The sequence below is a fragment of the Canis lupus genome, chromosome 12 (assembly GCF_003254725.2).
Source record: "Canis lupus dingo isolate Sandy chromosome 12, ASM325472v2, whole genome shotgun sequence".
NCBI classification, from domain to species: Eukaryota; Metazoa; Chordata; class Mammalia; order Carnivora; family Canidae; genus Canis; species Canis lupus.
This window is the reverse complement of record NC_064254.1, coordinates 23,064,445-23,085,358: the sequence shown is the minus strand read 5'-3', so window position 1 is coordinate 23,085,358 and position 20,914 is coordinate 23,064,445. Positions and strand designations below refer to the sequence as shown.

General features: G+C 36.8%; 1 protein-coding gene across 8 annotated transcripts in view; it reads left to right on the top strand.

Moving 5' to 3' along the window:
• Positions 1-20,914, top strand: part of HMGCLL1 (3-hydroxymethyl-3-methylglutaryl-CoA lyase like 1) — a 205,208-nt gene that overhangs the window by 22,726 nt on the left and 161,568 nt on the right. Inside the window, exon 1 of one of the 8 annotated variants that reach the window (XM_025419084.3) lies at positions 6,774-6,794. The exons of the other annotated variants lie outside the window; for them this stretch is intronic. The gene's annotated coding sequence lies outside the window, so the exon portion shown is untranslated. Of the gene's footprint in view, positions 1-6,773; positions 6,795-20,914 lie in introns of those variants that run through there. 8 annotated transcript variants of the gene reach the window in all.

Below are 20,914 nucleotides of genomic sequence, written 5' to 3'. Positions count from 1 at the left end.
ATGCCAGGGAATAATAAAAATGGGCCGAGACATGCTAGAAAATAGATACCTCATTAATTTCTAGGAAGAAATCCTGTGTGTGAAAAATTAAATTTGTGCCTAATCATTAGTAACATATACAATTCTCATAGATGATAAAGACCACAGGAGTTGAAAACCAGAAAAACAAAGCATATTCTTACATACTTTTGTTATTTTTGTATTACTATTGTGGCAGAGTATAATTATATTTGGATTGTAGGGTATGTGTTTTATTTTTCACATTTTGGCCTTAACATCCCTATAAGCACATATTAACACTTTATCAACCCTAGTTGATACTTTATAATTAAACATTGGATACTTTCCAAGTGCTGACACATTTTAGTTGCTCTAATTTTCATCTGGACAAACATTTATAGCTCATAATCTTGTTCCCGTGATTATGTTTATCATCATGTGCAGGCATATATACCTACTCACTGAAAGTCACCCCATCCATGTCCAAATGTGTTTATGAGTATGAATGTCCATCTTCATGTATGTAGGTTTAGGTCTATGAATATATGTAAGTTCATATTTATCACTGTTGGGTAAATGATAGTATATCAAAGCATGGTTTTTTTTGGAGTCAGAACACTCAGGGGAAATGATGAGCTGGGCAAAGAGAAATTAGGAGCTGGAGCAATTGAGATGTGTCTGAGACTGATAGAAGAAAAACTGGGAGAGACTACTGAAAAGTGGGCATTTAAAAGAAGAAATCGATTTATTTTTTTATTTTTTATTTTTTTAAAGATTTTATTTATGTATTCATGAGAGAGAGAGAGAGAGAGAGAGAGAGAGAGAGGCAGAGACACAGGCAGAGGGAGAAGCAGGCTCCATGCAGGGAGCCTGACGTGGGACTCGATCCTGGGACTCCAGGATCATGCCCCGGGCACTAAACCGCTGAGTCACCCAGGGATCCCCAAGAAATCGATTTATATAGAATCTTCCACAGTGCCTCTCATTTATCCCCCCTGCCTTATAGTTGATTGATTGAGTTATTCTACTGACATCTTCTAGTGTCCTTGAGATTTCACTATATTATTTCAAACTTGAACCACTATGAGTTATTACATCTGGTATTACGTCACTTTGGACAGTAGGATCTATTCTTGCCACACCAAACCTGTGTAAGTCAACCATTGATGTTCCAACTTTTTCCTTCCTCAAGGACTCTAAAGAGGCCCTAGAAGCCCGATGGCCTGGTGGTGGGGGCAGCAGATCCTGAGGCCTTTCCTGAGCAACCATCTCCCATTCTCTCAAGCTGTTCAACATTAACATAATGACTACATATATGTTTCTTCTCGTGTGCTGTAATATACATAGATGTTACAAATATTGGTATTTCTAAATACCACCAAAAATTTAATGGGAGGTAGAAAAATGTTCAAATGACTTGAAAACTTTATAAAGAGAGTTTGTGGAATTGTTTGAGATTCTGCTTTTATGGTTTAAAATTTCATCTGTTAATTACTCTAGCATATGCTGGAAGACTAGTTTGAAATGGTCCCGATGAGGAAAGATAAATCATTTTCATTTAGACATGAAATAATGGTATTTGAAAAGAGGAAGTTAGGAAGTGCTATTCATGCTATGAAATTAGAATGGAGATCAATATAAAGATTGTGATTTTAATTTTTATTTTTACATTATATTGGCAGAGGGATTTTATTGAATTTGTAGTTGATAGTGATGGGCTCTTAAATGTAATCGTATAGCTTTTCTTTTAAGTTGGCTTAAACAAGACTCCTGGTTCTCAAATTGTGGTTCTTGGATCAATAAATAGTATCACCATTATCTGTGAGCTGGTTAGAAATGCAAATTCATGGACCCAGCTTGACCTAATGAATAATGATCTCTGGAGATGGGCCCAAGAAACTGTGTTTTAATAAGCTCTACAGGGGATTCGCATGCACATTAAAATTTGAGAAATACTGATCTAAAGGAATTGCCCATGACTAAAGGCCATTATGATCTATACAGGAAACAGCTGGAATGATGAGGCTTGAGCTTTGTCTTAGTCTTGTATTATAAAGACCTTACTTCCAAAAAGAATCTCCATTAACTGAGGTTGTAAAACAAATATGATCAAAGTTTTTAAAATGATTTTATAAGAATACAGTTTAATTATATTCAAAGTTATTAATATGAGAGTCCTAACAATAATTTTAATAAACACTGAATACTTTTAGTTTAGAATAAGTGGTTTGTTGGCATACTTGTTCCCTGAATAAATTGAATAAATAATGCTGCTGAAATAAACTAGTTATGTGTAGAATAAAATTAAACTTTATTGAGCAACCTGATAAATTTTGTTAGAGATTGAGTTTCCAAATAGAAGCTTAGTTTGCTTAGCTGGAAGGAATAAAGACTAATTAGTCATTGCATGTAACCTGTTTGTTAACTGTTCCTCTGAGGGGAAATTGAAAATCAGCCTTTATGGTTTATTTTTTTAATGGAAATTGAAAAAAAGAACATTGATTTACTGCCTAAAATGGCTGATAAAGTTTGCATCCAACTTTAGTAGAGCTGTGCACAAAGTTTTTTCTTTGTTTTGATGTTTTAGTCTGCAGATGTTAGCTGTTTTTGTGAGGAAATAATGGTGTTAGCTATGAGTTTTCTTGGAAAGAAAGAGCTTAAAAGCTTTAGAGTGCTGGAATCACAGTCTGCACAGCCAGATGAACATGGATGGAATGTTAGGTGAAGCCCATGGGGAGTCATTCCACAGCAGCATCTGGAAGGAAACAATAAGTGACTGCAGGGTTTACTTTTCAGGCAAATGATTAAGAAGTGATTAAATGAAGGTGTTAGGATGTGAGGGAGGGAAGGAAGCACTGAAGGTGTATATATAATATGGAACGGAGGGATTATGGAGAAGACTTAACAGAATGAACCATAGATCACAGCTGAACTTATAAAAAGCTGGAATTGGAATTTGAACAGACTAGCTTATAGGTATCACATGAAACAGAACGTGAGATTCACATAATACAGAACATACTCGAACATATTTTTTTGAAATAGTAAAGGACAGTGATGATGTCTAGTTATTCAGAGCCACTGGAAATCATTTCTTAGAGTTGGAAAGACATCCTGCATTATACCTTTAGAGTCTTACTCTGATTACATTGGCCCTACTTTAAAGTCCTAAGAGAGCTCTGGGTTTTGTAAATAAAAATCCAAGGCTTTGATCAAGTAAGTGGTTGTGCTTTAGCAGTTTGATACCACCTTGTTCATAATACATAATGACAGTGTTGCTTTAAATTGCTTTCTACAGAAATTTTTTACTCTTTTCGTAAATGATCAGATCTTCCATTCCTTTTCTCTTAGTGGCTATTTTCCACTCTAAACTGTGAATGAATGAATGAATGAATGAATGAATGAATTGTTGAATAAAGGAAGGAAGAAATATAAAATCTCTATGTTTAGATGTATAGGGATAGGAAAAATCCAGCCCCCCCCCCCCCCCCCCCCGGTTCTTTGGGCTGGTCTATTAGTTAAATGAAAGAAAATAATTTCATTAAAGGAGTCCCACAAAAACATAAGTAGCTCAAGGATAGTCCAGCAGTCGAGGCTTATACAACATCCCAAACCAAGGAGAAAGGGAATAGGGATCTGGAGCTTCAAAGAAGGGAAAGACAATTATTAGGAAGATGGGAAGAGCAAAAGTTTGGTAAATGTCATGCTACACAGAAAAAGTGGGACACAGGAATTTGGACAAACAGGCTCTGCAGAGCTCCCCCTAGCTTACCACACCTAGCCTATAATTCTTACAGTTATCTCTGGTGATAGCTCTCTTCCTGGACCAGGTCTGAATCTAAATTCTTAAAGGCAGTTAATGGGGAAGTAAAAAAGCTCTTTGAGTCTTTTGGGTCTTGATTGTCTTCAGCTCAAAATAATCTATATGCCAAAGTGACAAATTCTGGGGAGACTCATTCTGAACCCCCTTCAGTCTCACCTATAAAATTTTGCTAAGAAGTTTGACAGTCCAGAATTTGAGTTGGTAGATTATTCCATTTCCCTAAACTAGTCTCTTACTCCTGAGAATAGATGTGTTCAGTTAGATAATTGTGTCTCATTTCAGGAGGTGGTGATGCAGATGGACTCCCAAAGCTAAGTTTATGGTGCAATCAGGTTTTATTCATTCATTCATTCATTCATTCATTCATTTTAAAGATTTTATTTATTCATGAGAGACACAGAGAGGCAGAGACAAAGGCAGAGGGAGAAGCAGGCTCCCTGCATCCCTGATGCTGGACTTGATCCAGGACCCTGGGATCACAACCTGAGCTAAAGGCAGACATTCAACTACTGAGCTACTCAGGTGCCCCTGTTAGATTTTTAATAAGAGACATTCCTATGGAAACAAAAGAAAAAAATGGTTAATGATTAGACTGTAATCCCAGTTTCTGAGCTCTGAAGGCAGCTAGTCAAGAAAATTTCTAGATGTCTGGCTTGAAGCATCCTCAGATGGAGTGAGGGCAGGGAGAGGCTCTCTGATAGACATTCCTGGTTTGTAGTTTGAATGTCTTGGTGATCTTTCTAGGTGGTCACCCAGCAACTGGTATGATTATTGTCTATACGTAAACTGTTGTGTTTTCTCTGAAGTTCATAGCAAATTGTCCAACTCTAGCTTGTATGGCTTAGGGAAAAGGACAATTTTAGTTGTTAATGATTCCAAGTCAGATAGGACAATTTTAAGTTTGGAGAATTTTAGCCGCATACTGAAAAAAAGACTGGAAGAATTTAGGATTCTTGTCCAATTTATAGATAGAAAACAAAACCTTGGACAATTAACGCACTAGAATTTGATATTCACAAAGATTTATATTATTAAAACATAATTTTCTCTATAATCCCTATTTTAATCAAAGTAATAAGGTAAACAGACTAATCTGTTCATAAAATCTAATATCAATAAATTTAACCTAATTATTTACATAATTATAGCAAAAGTAGTGATTGATCATATAGGCTCTTTTAAATCTGCTTTTCTGGAATTTTTTTCTTTGAGAGAGAGCACATGCATACTGGGAGTGGAATAAGGAGAGAGAATCTTAAGCAGGATACACACTCAGGGCAGAGCCCAAGGTGGGGCACAGTCTCATGACCCTGAGATCATGGCCTGAGCCCAAATCAAGAGTTGGTTACTCAACTGACTGGGCTGCCTAGGCACCTCCCAATAAAACAATCTCATATTGAACTCTAAAAGCCTCTTGATGTGAGGATGTCAAGCCAATGACTTGCCATTAGACGTCACCAGCAATACCTATAGTTTCAGGTTAATTTTTCTCTTCTTAAGGTCTACCAAATATACTGAGGTTTCTATACTTGCCAGAAAGTAACCTCATTCACCTGGCAAAGCTGATGGGAACCCTATGAGCAAGGTGCCAGGCTGATTTTTCCAAGGGGTTTTTATTAGCTTCATAGAGTCAATCTTAGTTCCTTAAAGCTATCTGGTCATATCTGAGTTTGTGCACATCATTCTCCAAATATGATATTCCAATCAAAGCTTTGGTGACATAGCCTACGTTTCAGATTGTGTCCTGTTACAAGATGAAGAGATTCTTACTGAACTTAGGCAAATAACTATATTGCCATGAAAATAAGAATACTCCCAGAGGGTTTTCAAATTCTGGAGGGATCAGGCAAGGAGAAAAAGATGTTTTGTCTTTGCTTATTAAGATATATTCTGCTAAATTGTTCTAAGTCACAGCTTAAGAGAACAGATTTTCTTATGTTTGGAAAACATGTGATTAAAGAACTGGTAATATTTTAAACAAAAAGTCATAAAAATTAAAATCTTCCTCATCAGTTCCTCAAGCCCATGTAACCAATTTGTGTTGATTTTGATCTTTTGTTAGCAGTGTTATGAAGCCATCAGTTTTCCCCCCATGGAGTTCTGTAATTGCTTACTTCAGTGGTATGATTTGAAATTTAACAAAACTGTATTTTAGAGTGCTTATCAGAATCCTTTCATAAATTTCTTTGAAGCTGAAACACTTTTGGAGAAATACTTCTGCAACAACATAAAAACAATAACCTTAAGTGACAAAGGCTTAAAAATGTCAATGGCTAAAGGTCAGATGAGAGTTCATTATAATGCAGTTGACAAGGAATTTGGTTATTTCTGTGACACACACAATATTTTAAGATAATCAGAATTACAAATGATAACATTGTAATGAGGATACACCAAATTTCTAGGAATGTTTTATAATTTCTGGAATACTTATAAATACCTACAAAGACAACATAAAAAAGGCAGCTTACTGTTACTATTCTTTTGACAATGGTTCCCATGTAATTTAATATATGAAGCTTAATTAGTTTAACATCTTTTTTTTTTTTTTTTTTCTTTAAGGGGCAGGAACAACTCTTTCGAGACATTCCAGGGACCCTCTGAAAAATCTCAAAGTTGGTTCAAGGTCAAAGATATCGTTTAGAACTTGATTTTGGGGAAATTTGTCAAAAATTTCAAAAGATTTTAAAACAGTCAAAGGGGATCATACAGAGGTCACTGTGAAACCATACTTAGTTATCTATTTAGCCATAGTGACAAAGACTTCAAAGGCAAATACATAAAATAGTTTAAAAAAAAAACCCTAAAACAAAATCCATAAAACTTTGCTTTTTTAATAGAGAAAACTCAGTTTTCTTGAGTAATCAAAGACTTGATAACAGAAAGCTATTTTTATAAGACAAATTGTCAAAATTTTTGTTTTCTAGGTATATTAAAGGTAAAGAAGATCCTTTTACACTGTCTTCTCAAGGTCAGTCCAGTAGTTCAAGAAAACTGTCTTCTTAGTAGATGAAAGAAAATTAAATTCCAGTTTTACATAAGTATACTGTTGATAATAAAGCTTATTTTAAAAGTACTTATAGTAACAATTCAATTTTAGCGGCTTGATTACATAGGTAAAATTTAAGTCCTTTTTAAAATTAATTTTGGCAGTACCATCCAGAGTTAGAAGATACCACACATCAACAATACACATATATAGACAGTCATGATCATAAAGACAAGCACAGACCTCATAGTTTCCATTCTAAAATTTTAACCATGGAATAGATATTTGTGCAGAAGGCACATAAGGCGACTTTTTTTTTTTCCCCCTAAGGTTCAAATAAACTTTTCTCTTTCTTTTGAAACATACCTTTCTGAAGTTGGCATTTTAAAGTAATGACCTAATTAAGAATTCCCAGGGAAGGTGAGGTAAAACATTTACATTTCAAAGGCACAGTGAAAGAATGCAAGTTCCTCTTAGAAGGACTCTTCCTCCCCTAAGGCCAGAATTTTTACAGTACTTAGAAGTCTTTTGAGATATATAGGGGAGGTTTTGGGATTAGTGAAAAAAGGATTAGTGGCCTGTGTGTTGTGCCTGGAGCTGCATTTCTGGTTTTTCAAAGATTTTTTAGATAAGGACAGTTGCTTTTAATTCCTCAAAGAACTGGGGAATATTCTGGATAATAAAGATTTGACCTATCCATCCACCTACATTGGAATGTTTTCCTTTTCCTCTGGACACATTAAGCTTAGAGCAGAAGGTCTAAAAAGAATACTAGGCTATGAATATCAGCTTCCAATGTGGCCAAGATTTCTAATCAGAGTTATTAAGTCCTTTCAAATATCTTGTCATATTTCAGCTGGGACAAATGGTAAATATTTCTGGTAGTACTAAACAACTCTGTGGACCCAAGAGGTGTCCTTAAGGAAGGTGCAGAAGATATCGTCACAAGATCTGGAATCATTCATAAGGATAACCAAAAGAAAGAACTGACAACCTGCATAGTCCAGCCAGATGGAAAGCCAACCCAGATTCTCAGGGCACAAAATAGGACAAACAAGAAGGCAATACCTACCTCTGAGACAGAAAGGATCAATAACCAATAGGTCTGGATTTGGAAAGGAAGAGATGTCCTATTTTATTTTCCTCTCTAGACTCTGGGCCGCATAGACAGAGATGCAAAAGAGCTGAATCTGGCAAGAATCTTTGCTTGTAGCTGGCTTCTGCCAGTTTTCCTAAGGTCCCCTCAGCAGATTCCAATATCTGCCAGAATTTGGCAAGATTTTTCATTAATTTTAATTTCCCTTAGCTATTTAAGTTAGCAATTTACCAGAAAATTCCTCAGAGTCTCGTCAACCCCAGGAGGTTAGGAAAGTCTGTATAAAACATTCAACAACTCTCCTTTCTGAATTCACAGTTCAGCCTTAGACCCATTCACTGTAGGGTGAAAACTTCCAGTACTGCTTCTATTAACCTCTGTACATTCACTTCTAGCTGATACATTTCCTTATTATTTGCAGGAGGGTCTGGGAATTTGCTGAGGAGACAAATGGGGTAGTTTTTAAAGAAGGGAAATTAACATCGGGTTAATGTGGACCCTCATTTTTATTATAAGTCTAATTTCTGTTCTTAAGAGCATCCCTAAGATTAGCCATTATAATCCTCTGTGTCCTCTTTTTAATTTGGTCTTTCCATACCTTTCCATAGGTATCAATAAGACAATTACTTAGGATGAGTACTCTTAAAATGTTTTTCTTTCAAATATAGCAAATTCAAAGGATCTATCATTTAGCCATTGAGGAGTAGGATCTTATAGTCTTAATAGTGACTCAAACCAATAAGCGTTTCTGCAAAAGCCATCCCAAATGAGAGTACAAAAGATGTAGCCCTCACAAAAGTCCAGAAAGTTCACTTCCAGGGTTAGTCTAAGAAAGCAAAAAACCTTTCTTGTCACACTGGTTAGAAAGGTATAGTGCAAGTGGTCTATAGTGTCTCATAAGAATATGAGTTGCCTCCAGTCATAGTCCTGCTAATCTGCGACCCTGGCCAGGTGCTTCTGGAATAGGACTTTGCCAGCACTAACAACACACTGAAGATTGAGATGACCAAGATCCTTTATGGACTGAGACCTTTTATGACAAACTCCCCCTGAGAGCTGGCACAATTGGACAAAGGGAATGCCACCTCACCCTGGACCCAGTCCAGCTCAAGTTGGACTAAGTCTTGTTTTTCTTATCAGATCCACATCCTATTTGGCTCTTCTGGTTTCACACTGATACGTATATCTTTTGGTTGGTGGAGACTAGCAAGAATATTCTCTGGTTTTAAAGCCAAGCTCTCAGGACATAAAACAAAATGACTATCTCTGGGAGAAAGGAATCAATAGAAAATAAGAATACTCATACCAAATTTTGGCAGAGTTATACCTAAGAAACTAGTTTAAACAGTATTTTTTCCTGGTAATCCAAATTTAAAAAAGGAAAAAGGACTCTCACTACTCTTGTTCCCATTAGATCCTGCAGGTAGAGACTGGGGAGACTGACATGGGAAGAATTCTTACCTCTGCTGGTGTTTGTCAAAAGTCCTAGGATCTCTCAGCTACAAAAGTCCCGGAGTGAACAGTGTCTAGCCTGCTGAAGGTCACTTGTAGGCACAGAAAAATTTTCATTCTCTTTCTAGGTATTTTTTTAGGGGGGGTGGATTTAGGAAGGATAGGACTGGTGTATTAATTAAACTCACCAGAGACAGATTAATAGGAGAAAAATGTAATTTCATTTCAAAGACACAAGAGGCTCAGAGACAGGCAATTAGGTTTATATGTCATCCTGAGACCAACAGAAGAGGGTAGGGGTCTGAAGTTTTAAAGGGAAGAAAGATAATTCACAGGAAGCTGGGAGTAACAAAAGGTTGGTAAACAAATGTTTGTCATGACATGCAGAGATAGTAGGATATAGATATTTGAATGAACAGGTCCTGCCAAGCTCTCTTCAGTTTACCATTCCTAGCTTATATTCTTCATAGTTAATCTCTGATAATAGCTTCCTTCTAGACCCAGGACCTCTATGTGAATTCTTAGAAGCAGTTAACAGGGAGGTTAAAAGCTCTGTCTTTAAGGGCCTTGATTGTCTTCAGCTCAAAATAATCTGTATTCTGCATTTTGGGGAAGCTTGTTCTGAACCCCTTCTAATGGTAGGAGATGGTTTATTTTTCCACAAAAGGCTCATATTTATCATTAAAAACAAAAATCGAGTTCATTTCTGAATAGGGTTGGTTCCATTACTAGGTGAAAGGTCTGGGAGTATTTGCCTACCCAAAATTTATTCTGGGTTATCTCAGGGTAAAGATGGAACATTGATAACCAAGATCATAGTCCTGACAGATTCCATGGTCAGGAATCTCACTTTTAGTGAGATTTCGAATGTTGGGATAGTTCTAGGATGGTGGATCCATTGCAAGATAGAAAATTTTTTAAAAAATCAAGAAGCAGGTTTGGAGGAAGTAGTGTTGAGGACAAGTCTTTTTTTCATTGCCAGTTCTGTTTATAGAAATATAGGCACTGGAAAAGGCTCACTTTCTAGGACAATCCAGGTATTGGGATTAAAGCATTCTTGATGGAATGGCTTTGCTTATTTGTGATTATTCTTGGTTATCATAGTAACATAGAGTGAAAGTGATAGGGGCAGAGACAGGGATCTTACCTGTCACTATGAAAACTTTATTATGATAGGGGTAGAAGGGATATATAGTGAAATTAAGTCTGTATTCCTTCAAAGTAAATTAATGTAGGAAATTTAAGTGAGATGGTCAAGTAACTTATGATCCATAGTTGAGTACAATGAGGGTAAAAGGGAGTAATTTTAATTACCCTAGGACAACAGGTATAAACCAGGACCACTTCAAACAAAAAGGAATGTAATGGCTACCTTATATTTCAGAGTGTCTTATTGTAGTCATCCATGAATAACCCTTCAAGCTTTTTAACAGTCCTGACTTTAAGAAATTTCATCCTCATATTCCACCTATTTCTGTTAATTCTTGTGTTAAATAAAAATTACAGAAACCCTGTTCTTTGTAAGGTCATCCTCTACCTATATTACATTATAAAATTGACCCTTTTTACTTTTTTTTTTTTTTTTGTCTGTTTAAATGAAGTCTGAAACAGAACTGAGTTTTCTGGGTAGGTTCTACCTGAATTCTGGAAAGGCAGGGTGTTTTAGATTGACCCCAGCAGGTTAAACTTTTGTCTAAGTATCCTGTTGCTCACTTGTTCAGCTTGAGAGTAAGACTCTGTGGAATGAATTAGGCGTAGTCTTAAGTACATGGAGCACATTTAAGTACTGTGTGTTTACCAGCTGTACTCTATTTAGGCAACATAATTTATTGAGTATTCCCCCTACTTCCCAATATATGGAGAACATTTAAGCAGGGCTAGATTTCGGCGTACATGGAATGAACAAATACACACATGATGTGATTTAAGAAGGATCAGAAATTCAGCCGCCACAGACCACCCCTCACTAGCCGGCTCACATTTCCAACATTAGAGACACCTCTGGGGTTTAAGATAGAGTGTCTCTAAAATGAAATTGGCCACCTGGAAAGGAAAGTGTAATAAAGCCGGTAGCAAACCTCATCAGTTGCATTCAGAGCCCCAAGGAAACAAAACATAAGTTTTAATTAGAATTAGGGCCAGGAAAAGTCAGTATGTTAGAAAGCAGAGACAGATGAGAAGTCAGAGAGAGAAGCAGTCTAGAAATTACTGAATGCAGGGCTGGGGTTGCTGTGGACAAGTGTCCTCAGGAAGCAGGAGGTACAGCCAGGTAACCTAATGGAGTTCTGCTCCAGCCTGGCTTGAGGTTTGAAGCTCCAGACAGGGCAGCACTGGAGTTCACAGTGAAGGTGGGAAGGAGTTAAATGAGGAAGCAGATTTTGAAAGACTGGGAATAAGTCTTTACCTAGGCGCCCTCTATACTGTCAAACCCTTTATTTTCCTTTATTACTTGTTTTTACTTTTTGCTCATTCTTCTCCACTTAACACAGGCCTTCTAGCTCTTCCTATAACAGTTAACACACCGGATACATTTCCCCCCAGTCAACTCAGAGAATGTGGCACAAGCTGTTAGAAGGTCCTTTCACAAGACCTCTGTATAACTTGGCTTTCAGTCCCATCACCTCCTTCTATTCTTTTCTCAAAGTACACCTTCTTAGGTAAACTTGCAACATGTCTCCTGTCCTCCAAATTCCTCTTCCATTTCCCTCATTGATTTCTTTGTAACACTCATATTTATTTTATTTTATTTTATTTTTTGCTGTTGTCTGCAAACTCCATGAAGGAGTCTTTTGCCTCTTGTGTTCACTGCAGTATGTATGCCATGCTTTATCCGATGAATGGATAAAAGAAAGTCCAGCTTACTAGTCACAGAATCCTACAGAGCCCTTGGTAATTGATGCTGATAGCAATGATCACAATTCTTCTACTTTAATATAGGGGCCCCTCCCCCCAAAGATTCTGCATACCTGCATACTGGTAGGTGTTTAGACCCTCAGGGTCAAGACCGGATATATCTTGGTCTCTATCATAGCCACTAATACCAGTAGAAAATTTCAACTCTATCCCACCCTGCTCAGGAGAATCTGTACAACAGAAACATCTATATTCCTTTAGACCACAGGACATTCTAAGAATAGCAGTGGTCCAGATGTGTGACCTAACTTCGTTTAGTTGAAGCTTCTTTACCACATGCAACTTCTGTGTTTTTGAAAGCTTTCCTTAGACAGTTCATGTGCAAATAATGATTCCAGTTGTCATCCAAAGACTAGAAGAAAGCACTACATACAGTGAATTTTTGTTGGTTTTCTAAGTCATAATGAGTGTGAACACCCTTTATTATGTGACTAACTTGTATAAACTCTGATTTAATAAATCCTATACATTTATTTATTCCATAAGTGTTTACTGAGCATGTTCCATGTGCCAGACTCAATTCAGAGAGCTGGGATACAGCAGTGAACTTAAATGAGTCCATACGCTCAAGGGACTCTTAGTCTAATGGGAAGAGACAGACAATAGATAATTAAATAGATATACACACAATATGCTAGGTGGTGATGAATCCTAGAAGAATAATAAAGATTAAGGGCAATAAGATGGTGAAGAAGACTTTAGTTGTTGTTGTTGTTTTTTCCCACATTGGCTTTATAAAGAATAGAGACATGAAAAAAAGAGGAAGTGAGTCACAGAGCTACATGGGGGGAAGAGCAGTCCAGCAGGGGAAGTGTTCAAGAGATTGCAAGGAATTCATTGTGGTTGGAGCAGGAGTGAAGGAGGAATGGTAGAGGAGCTCAGGAAAGTAATAAGGTACAACATCTTGGAGGCCTCAAAAGCCATGGTAAAAACTTTGAATTTTTCTCTAAGGGAAATGGGAAATCATGGAGGTTATTGAACCAGAGGAATTATGTGATTGGTTTTATGTTTTAAACGAGTTAGTACGGTTGCTGTCTTCCAGAGGGGGTGGCAAGAGTAGATGTGAAGAGGCAGCCTACAGTGCTCTTCCAGTAATCCAGGTGAGAGATGATTATTTCAAAGATAGAATATGGTTTGCTGACTGACCTGATAGAGGGCACATGAAGAAGAGAGGAATCAAGGATGAGTCCACGTGTAGGCTTTAGCTGTTACCTTAATCTATTGGGGTCACTATAATAGAATACTATAAATTGGGGGGCTTATACACAACTAATTTATTTCTCAGTTCTTGATAATGGGAGTTCCCAATATCAGGGGGATGGCTGATTCAGTGTCTGGCGAGAATTTACTTCCTTCTTGTGTCCTCACATGGTGGAAGTATAGTGAGAGCTCTTCAGGGTCTCTTTTATAAGGGCACTAATCTCATTCATGAGGTGTCCACTGTTATGACATAATCATCTCCCAGAAGCCCTGCCTCCAACTATTATCACATTGAGGATTGGGTTTCAACAGTCACATTGAGAATTTGTGAGGGCACACATGTTCAGTCTTACAGAAGCAGTTTAAAAAGAAAAATATGTCATTTACTGAGATGTGGAAGCTTTTAGGAGGACAGATTGTAGAGGAACAAAGAAGTCTCAGTTTTAGACATAACCACCCTTAGGGTCCTGCTCTGGACTCCATGCCTCAAAGGGTCACGTGCATTGGTTTAACTTTTTCGAAATTATCTAAGCCTCCTTCCACTGTTTTGAATGTTTCAGTATATTTTATTCTCTATATATTTTGAATATCGCAAATGATGAGATTTCTGAAAATTCTGATAAATTTTGCACTCAGGAAGCTTTTGTATTCCATTTCCTATAGTGGCAGTTATAATAATTAGTGTACTCTGAGAGTGATGACAAAATGAGTAACTGGGTTGCTTGAAAGCATTATGAGCCTATGCTCAAGAGTATGGGTCAGCTTCATTCTGACCCAATGACTCAATGCATCTGACGCTGCATTACACAAAAAGATCTACATTGTTCTTCTTGTTGTTGTCATTCTTCTTTTTTAAAAAAAATTTAGATCCTCCGTACCTTCCTTTGATGTTGAAAGGAAGAAAAAAATTAAAATCTAGCTTGTAGAGAGGATTATGGGCCTTTTTTTGTTACTCTTGCCTTGAGCATATGATGCCAATCAGAATTATTAATTATTTAATTTGCTTTTTAAATTCATATTTTTTTCCAGGAGGACATTTCCAACAAGTAAGTAACTGTGACTCCTATGTTCATTTATGGCATTCTTCAGCCAGATTTTGAATATGAGCTCTTATTTACCCTCTTAATTGAGTGCCCTTCTGTTGCCTCTCAAAGGTTCAAACTGAGGTTGACATTGCCAAGTGGAACAGGATGGGTGGAGTCGATGGTGTCAGCACTGGAGGTGGATAAAATTGTTGGCAGGCTCCAGAATAGGATAATGTCTCCAAAGTGTTCTGAGCTCCTTGTTGAAAGACCTTGAATAATTTCCATGTATTATTTTGATTGTGGCTAGAATTACAGTAGCTCTGCTATTTACAATGATTCCTTTCATTGTAAATTTTAAACAAATTGGTATATTTTAAAGTGATAGTGGAATAATTTTAAGCTATTCTTTTAAAATATTCAAGTCTTTGTGTTAGTCTTAAAGGCACATGATAAACATTGATCAAGTATTAACTCTTCACTAAGTTAAATGCTTTATATTCATATTCAATCTTCACAATATACTTATAAGCCAAGGACTGCTTGGCTCAGAGGAGAGTCACATTCCCACTTTAAAAAGAGGGTAACGAGGAATAGTAATCAAATTATTTCCTCAAGTTTGTGCATCCAAATATGTAGTAGAGCTAGGTTTGTGCATCAAGTACCTGGTAGAGCCAGGTTTTTTGTCTCCAGAGTTTCACTACCACATAAGATGGCCCTTGCACTGTGCTTTTTAAAAGCCTCCTAGGATTTGCTTTAGTAGTAGTATTAGAAACAAAGGTACTAGAATAATGATTTATTTTAGGAAAGTTTTAACTAGGGTAAAACCACGAGAATTGATTTCTATATCCAAATGGCTTTCTTTGACCAATTTCTAGCATTAGCTACCCAGTTAGAATTAAGTGAATGAACAAAACATGACTGCGTGTGCCTTTTATTTGTCTAATGGCCATTATGTGTACAGTATGGAGCACGGCTTTCCCACAAATCTTCATAGCTGTTATGATCTTTGTTTTATTTCACGTGTTTTCTCAATGCTTTGCCAATGCTTTGTTTTATTATTTTTTAATCAAACTATTGTTGACACACATTATGTTAGTATCAGGTGTACAACCTAGTGATTCAACAAATCTATATACATTATGCTGTGCTCACCATAAGTGTAGCTCCCATCTGTCACCATACAACACTATTAACGATACCATTGACTATATTCCCTTTGCTGTACTTTTCCCTTTCACCTATTTGTTCCATAACTGGACGCCTGTAACATCCCACTTGCCTTCACCCATTTTGCCCATCCTCACACCTCCTTCCCCTCTGGCAACCATCAGTTTGTTCTCTGTATTTAGGAGTCTGTTTCTGCTTTTTGTCTGTTATTTAGATTCTGCATATGGGTGAAATTGCATAATATTTGCCTTTCTCTGACTTATTTCACTTAGCATAATATCCTCTAGGTCTATCCTTGTTGTTGCAAATGGTAAGATCTTCTCCTTTCTATGGCAGAGTTATATTTCTGTTTGTGTATGTGTATACCACATCTTTATCCATTTGTCCACTGAGCGACACTTATGTTGCTTCCATATCTTGGCCACTGTAAATGTTGCAGTAAACAGAAAGATGCTTATATCTCTTTGAGTTAATATTTTCATTTTCTTTGGGTAAATATCCTGCAGTATTACTGGCCCATGTGGTATTTCTGACTTTTTGAGGAACCTTTATACTGTTCTTCACAGTGGCTGTGCCAGTTTACATTCCCACCAACAGTGCATGGGGGTTCCTTTTCTCCCTACATCCTTGCCATCACATGTTATCTTGACTTTTTCATTATAGTGCTTCTAACAGGTATAAGGGCATACCTCATTGTGGTTTCATTTGTGTTTCCCTGATGATAGTAATACTAAGCATCATTTCATGTATCTGTTGGCCATTGTCTGTTTTCTTTGGAAAAATGTCTATTCAGGTCCTCTGCCCATTTTTAATTGGATTATTACTACTTTTGGTGTTGAGGTTTATAAGTTCTATATTTATTTTGGATATTAACCTCTTATCTCTAAATATTAAGATACATAATAATATGAAAATTAATGAAAAGAAACTACTATTACGGAGCTGGGAGGCCAGAAGGGGTGGCACTCATGTTCTATCACTCCTTGTCAATTGCAAACCCAACAAGACGAGATTTATCTTTGTAGATTGATACTAGTTTACTAGGCCAGCAGAAGAAAGCAAGGTTTTTCTCTTCTCTCCCTCTCCTGAAACAGCCTGGCCAATGAGAGGCTATCACAGATCAGCCAGTGAAAAGCCACTGTACTTTGAACTCCTACTTTACACCAGTGGAGTTTTTGTTTATAACAGCCTCCCCAAATGTTCCTTTATAAAAGAATATTCCTCACCTTTGTTCTCCTGACTTGCCAATGTTTTGTTCTTAGCCTGCTTGTCCCAAATTGCTTTTCTCTGCTATTTCTGAATAAACACTTTTTTTTTTCTGGTAAAATAACTGGCAGTTTTATTTTATTTAAGGTTAACAGTAGTAAGAACACTAACACCATACTGAACATCACAAATAGATTTTGGCCTTGTCTGTTAGGTACAATCATTAGCAATAGATAACTGGAACTGGTATCTACATAGATAGCAGATACTAAAGTAGATAGCTACATTGAGAAGGCCTAGGAGCCCATACCTGGACTCAGTGTGAAAGACTGCCATGTTTTATTACTGTTTCCTGCCCTCTGTCTGAATTAGAGGAGTGGTAGTATGCTTGGCATTTTGGGTCAGTATATACCCTATAGAGACAGGGTTGCTATTGTATTGATCAGACTTCTTGGCACTTTTAATTCTATACTGAATGTTAAGCACTTTTGTTTTGTTTTGTTGAGAGGTCTGAGTTAAAAAAAAATCAAAGTTCCATGAATTACTTCTATAATTTTTTAATATATTTGGAGTATCCTTTCATACTGTGAGAACTTCACTCATTGCTATAGTGGATCAATGTGATGTTCTGCAGAATGTCCAGATAGTTCAGGTCCCTTTAAATACATTAGGATACATGGTAGGAGAATTAGTATAGTCCTGAGAGAATTCTACAAATGTTTACTCTTATTTATCCCAAACAAGTGGGAGTTGTTTATGCTCTTCTATCAGGTATACAAAAGAGCACATCTGTCCAATCAATGGCTACCTACATGTACCTGAGGCAATGTTCATTTATTTTTGCAAATATATTACAACAGATACAGAAGTTACATTTGGGGTTGAGTTTGTAGAAGTCCATTGTCATCCTTCAAAATCTTATTATCCTTCTGGTTTTAGTAGAGGTGGTACTGGGGATTAAAGTGGGTTATGATGAGGCTATCACCACTGTATTCTTCCTATATTCTTTAAATATGTATTGGCAATAATCTCTGCCATTTCTCTCAGTTCACCCAGTGTACTTCTTTTATTTTCCCTTCTTTTCTTTTTTTCTTTTCTTTTCTTTTCTTTTTTCTTTTCTTTTCTTTTCTTTTCTTTTCTTTTCTTTTCTTTTCTTTCTTTCTTTTCTCTTTTCTTTCCTTTTCCTTTTCCTTTTCTTTTCTTTTCTTTTACTATTTTGTTATTTCAGCTGAACAGGAAATGAGAAGAGTGGACAGTTTCAGAATCTCCGAAGCTTCCACTTGCCTTTCCCTGCTCTAGTAGTATTTATATTACAGGTCAAATGACAAAAGTGTGGAAGCTATTAAAACTCCCAAATATGTCTATTTCAATTTATATATTCAGAGACTGGAAAATGGCCATAGAGGAAAAGGGTAAACAGGTTCTTGGAGGAAGACTTGTTTGCAGAAATTTGGTACTTTTGACTTAGTACCTGTGAGAAGTGGAACAAGTAGGAGTAGGCAGAGGAGAGGTGTAACTGCAGTGTGACACCAAAGGTCTCCATCCCACCCAGGTCTCTGGGGCTGGTAAGGTCCTTTGGAGTTCCATTCACTGCCTTACATCAGAGGGAGTGGGCAGTTCCTGTATTAACCACTCATTGGATGATCAGAGATCTAACTATGGGTAAGGTGGCTTTCTTTAGTTGAGGCAGTCCCTGAAAAAAGGCTAAATGAAATGTCGTCAGGTGCCAGAACTGCAGCTTCTAGGATTGTCTTGGTCCTGAAAGGGATAGCTTATGAGCACACCAAAACATGCATTAATAATAGCAAAATTTCCAAAGACCTAGATTCTACCTAATTTCATTATCTCTGTCTCTTGTTCTGCCACATATAACACTCAACAATTCATCACTCACAGATACCAAAAAACTGTTAACATGTCATGAGATAAGAGACACCATAAGTCATTAGTGTTTTATTTTCAAAGAATTTTTGGTGTATTCTCAGGGATTTTGGTTTTTGCCAATCAGAAAATACATACTGGGGATCCCTGGGTGGCTCAGCAGTTTAGTGCCTGCCTTCGGCCCAGGGTGTGATCCTTGGGTCCTGGAGTCCCACATCAGGCTCCCTGCATGGAGCTTGCTTCTCCCTCTGCCTGTGTCTTTGCCTTTCTCTCTCTCTCTCTGTGTGTATCTAATAAATAAATAAATAATCTTTTAAAAAGAAAATACATATTACCTAGTAGAATATTTTGATAAAGGGGCTTCGTTAAGATCTGAAAAATTTTATTTAAAGTTTGAATGGATTCTCTAGTCTTCTTGTGCTTAATAAAGAGTATCATAAAGCTGAGAACTCATAGGACCTCTCTGATGTGATTTCATAGTTTGCCATTGTTATCCAACCAACATGGCAAAACAAAAAGTAATGTAAAGCAATGTAATTAATTGCTTTTTGCGAATGATAATGGAAACCCAAAATTAAATAACTATTTAGAACAATGAGTTGTGGCTTCTTAGCCACAACTTGCCTTAGTAATAAGGCAAGTTTCTGCAGCAAAAACACTGCTATACCAGCTTGGGTGTATGAACTTTAAAACTTTGACAAAATTATGTATTCCAATAGTTTTCCTAAACTTTGTGGCTATAAGGTCATGCTGCTTGTATAGCTAGTTTAACATAGATAGTTGTGTATTCTATTATAAGCTACTGTTTTCAGAAATTTGTCTTCCTTTATGTTCTGTCTCCCTTTCTGATATTTCCCACACATTTCTTCTCCTAACTCTGGGAAGCGAACTAGGGGTGGTGGAAGGGGAGGAGGGCGGGGGGTGGGGGTGAATGGATGACGGGCACTGAGGGGGCCACTTGATGGGATGAGCACTGGGTGTTATTCTGTTTGTTGGCAAATTGAACACCAATAAAAAATAAATTTATTATTAAAAAAATTTTAGAAAAATCTGCCAATTTTAAACAAGCTCTTTCAGAAAATAGGAAAGAGACACTTCTCTTTTTTTTTTTTAATTTTTTAAAAATTTATTTATGATAGTCACACAGAGAGAGAGAGAGAGAGGCAGAGGGAGAAGCAGGCTCCATGCACCGGGAGCCCGACGTGGGATTCGATCCCGGGTCTCCAGGATCGCACCCTGGGCCAAAGGCAGGCACCAAACTGCTGTGCCACCCAGGGATCCCAAAAGAGACACCTCTCAATTCATTTTATGAAGCCAGCATAACTTTGAGGGAAGGGGAGGGAAGGAAGGGAAGAAAGAAAAGAAGGAAAGAAGAAAGAAGAGACAGATACACTTCTTCCTCAGTGGGCAAAAGCTTGGACATGCATGCCATGGAAGAGAATATCCAAATGGCCAATATGAAAAAAATGCTCAATTAATTGGTCATTGGGAATATAAATTAAAACTGCAATAAAGTATCATTACATGTACAAGATTAGATAAAAAATTTTAAAAACACAGAAAAAAAAAAGAAATTTGTCTTCCTAAAAAAATATTTCCATGATGAAACTTGGTGTATTAGATGACATATCACATTTTTTTCCTGGGAGTTGGAGTTTTTCTAAGTGTGTATGTGTGTGTGTGTGTATACATTTTCAATCAATATGGCTGCTTTTTGGATTTGTAGGAGCTAAAAACAATCTTAGTGGTTAAATAATATATATATATGTAATATATATATGTAATAATAATATATATGTAAAATATATTTTTATATATTAGCAAAGACATTAAGGAAAAGCTAACTTTCCATACTTAAAATATTGCAAGTCCAACGTTTTCTCTTGGCTTTCTAATGAACACTTTTATTACTGTTTTAAACTTTAATACTGTGATAATGATAATAGTAATGAAAAAGCTATAGATGATGTTGGCTAATTTTTCATAAAGTTTATTTTATTAAATTGCCATAAGTGCAAGAATAAATCATTTTTTAAAGCCATGATTTTTTAAAAAAGATTTTATTTATTTATTCATGAGAGACACAGAGAGAGAGAGAGGCAGAGACACAGGCAGAGGGAGAAGCAGGCCCCATGCAGGGAGCCCAATGTGAGACTTGATCC